Genomic DNA, 7,196 nt, shown 5'->3' on the forward strand with positions numbered 1-7,196 from the left:
AGGTGCTGTTCAACAGCATTGTCTTCTTTGAATTCTCCTTTAGCACTTTGATTGTCCAGTAGCCCCACTGGACTGTTTGGCAGTCTTCCTGCTTCTGATGTACTTTCAAAAATGTTTTGCTGTATTTATGTCTTGCTCGTTGCTCTTCAAATTCTTTTTTGTCCTGACTTATCAGAGTTTGTTTCTAGTTTCCTCAATAGGACTTCACTTCCAGTTTGTAAAGGATGCCTTTTTGCCTCTAACCACCTCTTTTACTCTGCTGTATAGCCATTCTGACATATTTTTGGACTCTTACTGTTTGTTTGTTTTTGGGGGGGGAGGGGAGGGAGGACATTTAATTTGGGCCTCTATTATGCTGTTTCCATGCAGGTGTTTCACACTTGGCACTGTTCCTTTTAATTTATGCTTAATTAGCTTCTTCATTTTTGTGCAATTCCCCTTTTTGAAGTTAAATGCTACTGTGGTTGGTTTCTTTGGTATTCCCTCCCCCCCTTACAAGGATGTTAAATTGAATTGCATTATGGGCATGGTGCGATCAGCAAGTAGTTCAGCTATATTCACCTCTTGGCCCAAATCCTTAGAGCCCTGAGCAGATACAAAATTTCTGTCTGCATGTGATCCGTAAACATGGTCCATGGATATAAATCAGATAGCCGCAGATTTGCAGGGCTCTAGATCTAAAATTTGGATCCACATCCATCCGCAATCATGGTCTACGGCTATCCACATCCACAGCTATAAAGCGGATATCCACGTATTTGCGGGGCGCTACAGATCCTGTGCTCCAGAAATCAGGAATTGCCTCTCCCCTAGTGGGTTCCATAACTAGCTGCTCCAAGAAGCAGTCATTTAAATGCTGCATAGAAATTCTCTCTCTGCTTCCTCTCCTGCGGTGACATGTATCAGTCAATAAGGGGATAGTTGAAATCCCTCTTTATCACTGGGTTTTCTGTTTGTGTAGCTTCTCTAATCACCTTGAGCATTTAACTATCACCATCCTGCTGAAGTGGGTCAGTAGTATATTCATAGTGCCATATTATTGAAGCGTGGACTTTCTATTCACAGAGATTCTTTATTCAAGCAAGTTAGATAAGCTTCTAGCTGTAAATAGAAAGCTAGACTTGAATTTGTAGCTTGTGCAGAGCACACAGCAACGTGGAAAACAATACAGTGAAACTCCATATCAAATATTATGGCACTTACACAATTCACAGGCAAGATGTGAACAAGGGTTTACATAAGAGCTAATTAGATTCATAACTAAAAGGACAACTGTGACACAGATGCGCATTTGTTCACTACTTTGTGTCAGCAGCTCTTCTCAGGCCTGATATACTCACTGCACCTAACACTTGTCCTGAGTTATATCTAAATGAAAAAAAGAAAAGGAGTACTTTTGTCACCTTAGCCTAAGGTGCTACAAGTATTCCTTTTCTTTTTGCAGATACAGACTAACACGGCTGCTACTCTGAAATATATCTAAAAGGTGTCTCAAGATATTAGTAAACTAATAACTCACTGATAGTTAACATTCTTGCATGATACATATACAGGCTGTGTACAAAGAATTATGAATATGTGCTAGAATTATTTCTTAAAATGTGTTTGGCGAGCAGTGCATAAACCCAGTCTGTCCTAGACAAAGGAATGTGTATTTGCTTGTCAGGCAGAGACAACAGATCTAATTACATAAAAGGTAACAAAGCTGTCAGGCAGGGGCAAAGATAGCTTGACATCTGCATCCCAGCAAGAGAGAGAAACCTTATCTGGATTATAAAGACAGGGGATCTAAACTTCAAATGAGAAGTAATTCAAACAACTGATTGTATACAATATTACTGTATTATAAAAGTGTATCCACGCAGCACTATGTGACCACAAACAGTAGAGGCCCTTTTTACATACAGATCAGCAGGGGGAAGGGAAGAACTCCATGAGGTCAGCCTGAGTCAGGGGACAAAACAATAAGTTTGGGAAGATGTATGGAGAACCCATCTTGGCACCCATCACTGGGCAGACAAGAGAACAGAGCTCTGGCAAGTAAAGAAAGAGGAGTTCCTTTGACCAAGGAGCTCAAAGAGGAGAAAGAACCTTAAAGACTGTAGCTTGTTAAGTTAAGTCTTAGCCATTAAAATGTGTATTTTTACTTCCGTTTGCAATCCTTTCTAACTTTCTTGCTTCTACTTGGTGTCACAACCCATGTCACTGTGTTATTTTGTTTTATTTTCACAACACACCAACTCTGAGCTGTGCTTGAAGGGAAGGGAGCATTTGCATCAGCTGAGTCAATAAGCTGTAATGTGCTTTTGTCTCTTTAAAAGAGACAACAAATGTTATTGGTGCTCTGCGTGTTCTACGGAAGGGCTGCGACTCTTCAGGGCTGACAACACGGGAAATTCAGGACTGGCAGCGTGTTGGGGTCATCTTGCCAGGCGCAACCAGAGTGGGGCCGGGGTAACAATCAGTCTTCTGGAATCAGAAACCCTGAATTAGAGCCAACCCACAGACACTCAGACCAGGCTTGTATGCGGCCTGGGAGCATCTAGACAAGAGCGAGCCTTTGGAGGCACTAGGGTTACAGGACAGGCAATGATACGACCCCTCTGGACTGCACTCCGGAATGTGACCTTAATATTCTGGCCAGGCCTAAAAGCTATATTTAGATAGCTGAGCAGATGACTAGTCAGGGCTGCCACAGTTATGCTACCTGTTAAGCAGGGATGTCCCACAAGTCAGAATTGCAGTGTTTAGGTGTGTGGTTTCAAGTGCATTACTCGATGGGCAATATTTTCTGAAAGGGTGAACCTGTATATAGCAAAGGGATGGCACAACCAAAGAACATCTAAACTAGGAAGTGAGAGGAAAGCCCCAGGCGCAAAGCTGCAGTCAGGTTGGATCATTTATGTTGCAGATGCCTCAAAAGTCAGGAGAATGGCTACTAGGAAAGAGAACGCTGAGAGGTCTAAAGACAGCTGCACAAGGTTAGAATGCTGAAATTGTTTAATATAGGATATGACACAGCCACTAGATGTCTGCGTGCAGTATGGAGTTCCACTCTGGAGGTGGCCTAAAGGACACAAAGCTGGAACAAGGGCTGTGGGAAGCCTGTTCACATCTGGCTGCAGTTGATTTATTTACTGAAACACCTTCTGTTTAAAGAGGAGAGGCGGAATCACCTCTCAATTGATAAACAGTAATAAGTCACCAGGACCAGATGGTATTCACCCAAGAGTTCTGAAGGAACTCAAATATGAAATTTCAGGACTACTAACTGTAGTCTGTAACCTATTATTTAAATCAACTTCTGTACCAAATGACTGGAGGATAGCTAATGTGGGGCCAATTTTTAAAAAGGGCTCCAGAGATTGATTCTGGCACTTACAGGCCAGTAAGCCTGACTTCTGTACCGGGCAAATTGGCTGAAACTATAGTAAAGGACAAAATTGACAGACATCTAGATGAACATAATTTGTTGGGGGAAGAGTCTACATGGTTTTTGTAAAGGGCAATCATGCCTCACCAATCTACTAGAATTCTTTGAGGGGATCAACAAGCATGTGGACAAGGAGGAACCAGTGGATATAGAGTACTTAGATTTTCAGAAAGCCTTTGACAAGCTCCATCATCAAAGGCTCTTAAGCAAAGCAAGCTTTCGTGGGAAAAAGAGAAGGTCCTCTCATGGATTGGTAACTGGTTAAAAGATAGGGAACAAAGGGTAGGAATAAATGAATCAGTTTTCAGAATGGAGAGAGGTAAATAGCGATGTCCCCCAGGGGTCTGCATTGGGACCAGTCCTGTTCAATATATTCATAAATGATCTGGAAAAAGGGGTAAACAGGTGGCAAAATTTGCTGCTGATACAAAACTACTCAAGATAATTTAGTCCCAGGCAGACTGTGAAGAGCTACAAAAGGGTCTCTCAAAACTGGGTGATGGCAACAAAATGGCAGTTGAAATTCAATGTTGATAAATGCAAAGTAATGCACATTGGAAAACATCAACCCAACTATACAAATAAAATGATGGGGTCTAAATTAGCTGTTACCACTCAAGAAAGATCTTGGAGTCATTGTGGATAGTTCTCTGAAAACATCCATTCAATGTGCAGTAGCAGTCAAAAAAGCAAACAGAATGTTGGGAATCAATTAAAGTGATAGATAATAAGACAGAAAATATCATATTGCCTCTATATAAATCCATGGTACGCCCACATCTTGAATACTGCATTGAGATGTGTCATTTCATCTAAAAAAAAAAATATTGGAATTGGAAAAGGTTCAGAAAAAGACAACAAAAATGATTAGGAGTATGGAACGGCTGCCATATGAGGCGAGATTAATAAGACTGGGACTTTTTAGCTTGGAGAAGATGACTAAGGGGGGATATGATAGAAGTCTATAAAATCATGACTGATATGAAGAAAGTAAATAACATTTCCTTATTTACTCCTCATAACACAAGAGCTAGGGGAATGAAATTAATAGGCAGCAGATTTAAAAACAAAGGGAAGTATTTTTTTCCACACAACGCACAGTCAACCTGTGGAACTCCTTGCCAGAGGATGTGAAGGCCAAGACTATAACATAGTTCAAAAAACAATTAGATAAGTTCATGGAGGATAGGTCCATCAATGGCTATTAGCCAGAATGGACAGGGATGGTGTCCCTAGCCTCTGTTTGCCAGAAGCTGGGAATGAGGGATGGGATGGATCATTTGATGATTACTTGTTCTGTTCATTCCCTCTGGGACCCCTGCCATTGGCCACTGTCAGAAGACAGGATACTGGGCTAGATGGACCTTTGGTCTGACCCAGTATGGCCGTTCTTAAGACGGTTTCTAATGCCATATTTAGCATCTGATGCTGCACCACTGAAGTCAAAAGGCGCATGAAGAGCACTACACCAAAGTGGTCAGTAGGGTGGCAGGAAAGGTTATGCAGGACTTTTCAAGGTCTAGTCACTTAAGCCTAGTCTACACAGGCTTTTTTTTTATTTTATTTTGTAAACACCACAACTATACTGGTCACTTTTTTCATTAGTAAAATGCTTATACCAATACAACCCTAGCGTGGATGTGGTTATACTAGTTGTGACAAAGTACCTGCTCTACCTTGGTGGGTCTTGCGCTTATTGGCGGATTTGCTCGCCTTGGGGCTTCACGGCAGCCCTCAGCTTGGCCATTTTTCTGAACCCACAGTCCAGGTCAATTCCTCCTGTGTCTGACCAGGAGTTGGGATGATTTGGGGGGAACCCAGGCCTGCCCTCTACTCCGGGTTCCAGCCCAGGGCCCTATGGAATGCAGCTGTCTAGAGAGCCTCCTGGAGCAGCTGTGCGACAGCTACAACTCCCTGGGCTACTTCCCCATGGCCTCCTCCCAACGCCTTCTTTATCCTCACCACAGGACCTTCCTCCCGGTGTCTGATGATGCTTGTACTCCTCAGTCCTCCAACAGTCTGCGTTTTCACTCTCAGCTCCTAGCACCTCTTGCTCCTAGCTCCTCACATGCACACCACAAACCTGAAGTGAGCTCCTTTTTAAACCCAGGTGCCCTGATTAGCCTGCCTTAATTGATTCTAGCAGCTTCTTGATTGTCTGCAGGTGTTCTAATCAGCCTGTTTTAATTGTCTCCAGAAGGTTCCTGATTGTTCTGGAACCTTCCCTGTTACCTTACCCAGGGAAAAGGGACCCACTTAGCTTGGGGCTAATATATCTGCCTTCTATTACTCTCCTATAGCCATCTGGCCTGACCCTGTCTCATAGTATAAAGACACCATGTATTGATAAAGCTTATTCCTTTTCCCATGCAAGAATAGCTACAGCAAAGCTTTATACCAACATCATCATCAATCCAGAGGGCTGTACTGCCTTAGCTAAACCAGAATAGTTTGACGACTTGCATTTTCAAAGGAGTCTAGCAAGACAGTGAGGTTATAGTGCAAATTTAAGCAGTTACTCTAAGCCTAGAGAAAGTTACCTTACAATTGACTTGTGACATGCACTAATGTAGTTGCTCATCTTCATCCATTTTGAAGAGCTGTATGCTCACCTTGAGGGGTTTTTTGCTTTGTTTTTTTAAGTTATATTATAACTTTCTGATGTGCTTTCCATTTCCAGAGGAAATACAATAAGCTCACTGCCAGGCACATACAAACCTGTCAAATGTAAAAAAACACCCCTAGAACTGGAGCAGCTGCAGGGGGGAGGGGTGCAATATATTGTAATTAATTTCCTGAAATGGGAGGAGACCGCACAAAGTAGCTCTGCTGCATGGTAAATAGATCCCCATTCTGCCAGTTGACTTGATTCTAGAGACTCTCTGCATGGACCTTAAGCATTTCAACAGGAAAGGTGAGACTTGAGTTTGTGGCACCTTCTCAAAGGAAGAGAAGAATACATCACATGGCATAGACAGTCCCCAAGCCTGGGTGGAGGAGGAATACAGCACTCCCTGCTGGAGACTGAGAGGGAAACACTCCCTGAATGGGGAGGATGAAGTCTGACACTTACCGCTCCTGAAAGCTTCCTCCTCCCATTGTAAAATGCTGTGAGGAGGGATCACTTCCAGGGGAAGAGGGAAAAATCACCCCCCTGTTGCGAAAAGCAGGGAGAGACTAAAACAAGGGCTCCCAGGAATCCCTTCTCCACAGTGGCATATACCTAGATTGTCAGCTTTTTGTTCAGCACAGTGGGGTTCTGGTCCATGACTAGGGCTCCTAGGTGATGCTGCAGTACACTTAAGTGCCCTGCCAAAGGACTCTGAACACAGCTGGGACATGGCAGCATTCTGATTTCAACCCCTGTGTCATGGGGTCCTACTCACTGCAAGGGCACCTCCTCCTGGTTGCTCTGGGGATCAGCTTTTTGTAGGTCCAATTCCCCCTTCTGCCACTTGTTGCGTGCCTCTCTCCCAGAGACTCCAGGTGCTCTCCCTTCCTGGTTTGGCCCTCCTGCCAGGTCACTATGGTTTCCCCCTTCTGGGGTATCAAAGTCTTTCCAAAGAAGCTGTCTCCAGCAATCTTCTTATTCAATGCCCAGTTGATGGCACTTCCCCAGTGGCTGGTTTGAGAACCTAGGCCCACCCTCTAGCCCTGGTTCCAGACCAGGGACCATCTAATCAGCAGCCAAGGCCTACACTATCTTAACCCTTGCTGCTGTTTCCCTGGGCCTTTTCCTACATCCTTTCCCTGGGTTTCTCAC

This window comes from Dermochelys coriacea, chromosome 3 (assembly GCF_009764565.3).
Source record: "Dermochelys coriacea isolate rDerCor1 chromosome 3, rDerCor1.pri.v4, whole genome shotgun sequence".
Classification (NCBI taxonomy): domain Eukaryota; kingdom Metazoa; phylum Chordata; order Testudines; family Dermochelyidae; genus Dermochelys; species Dermochelys coriacea.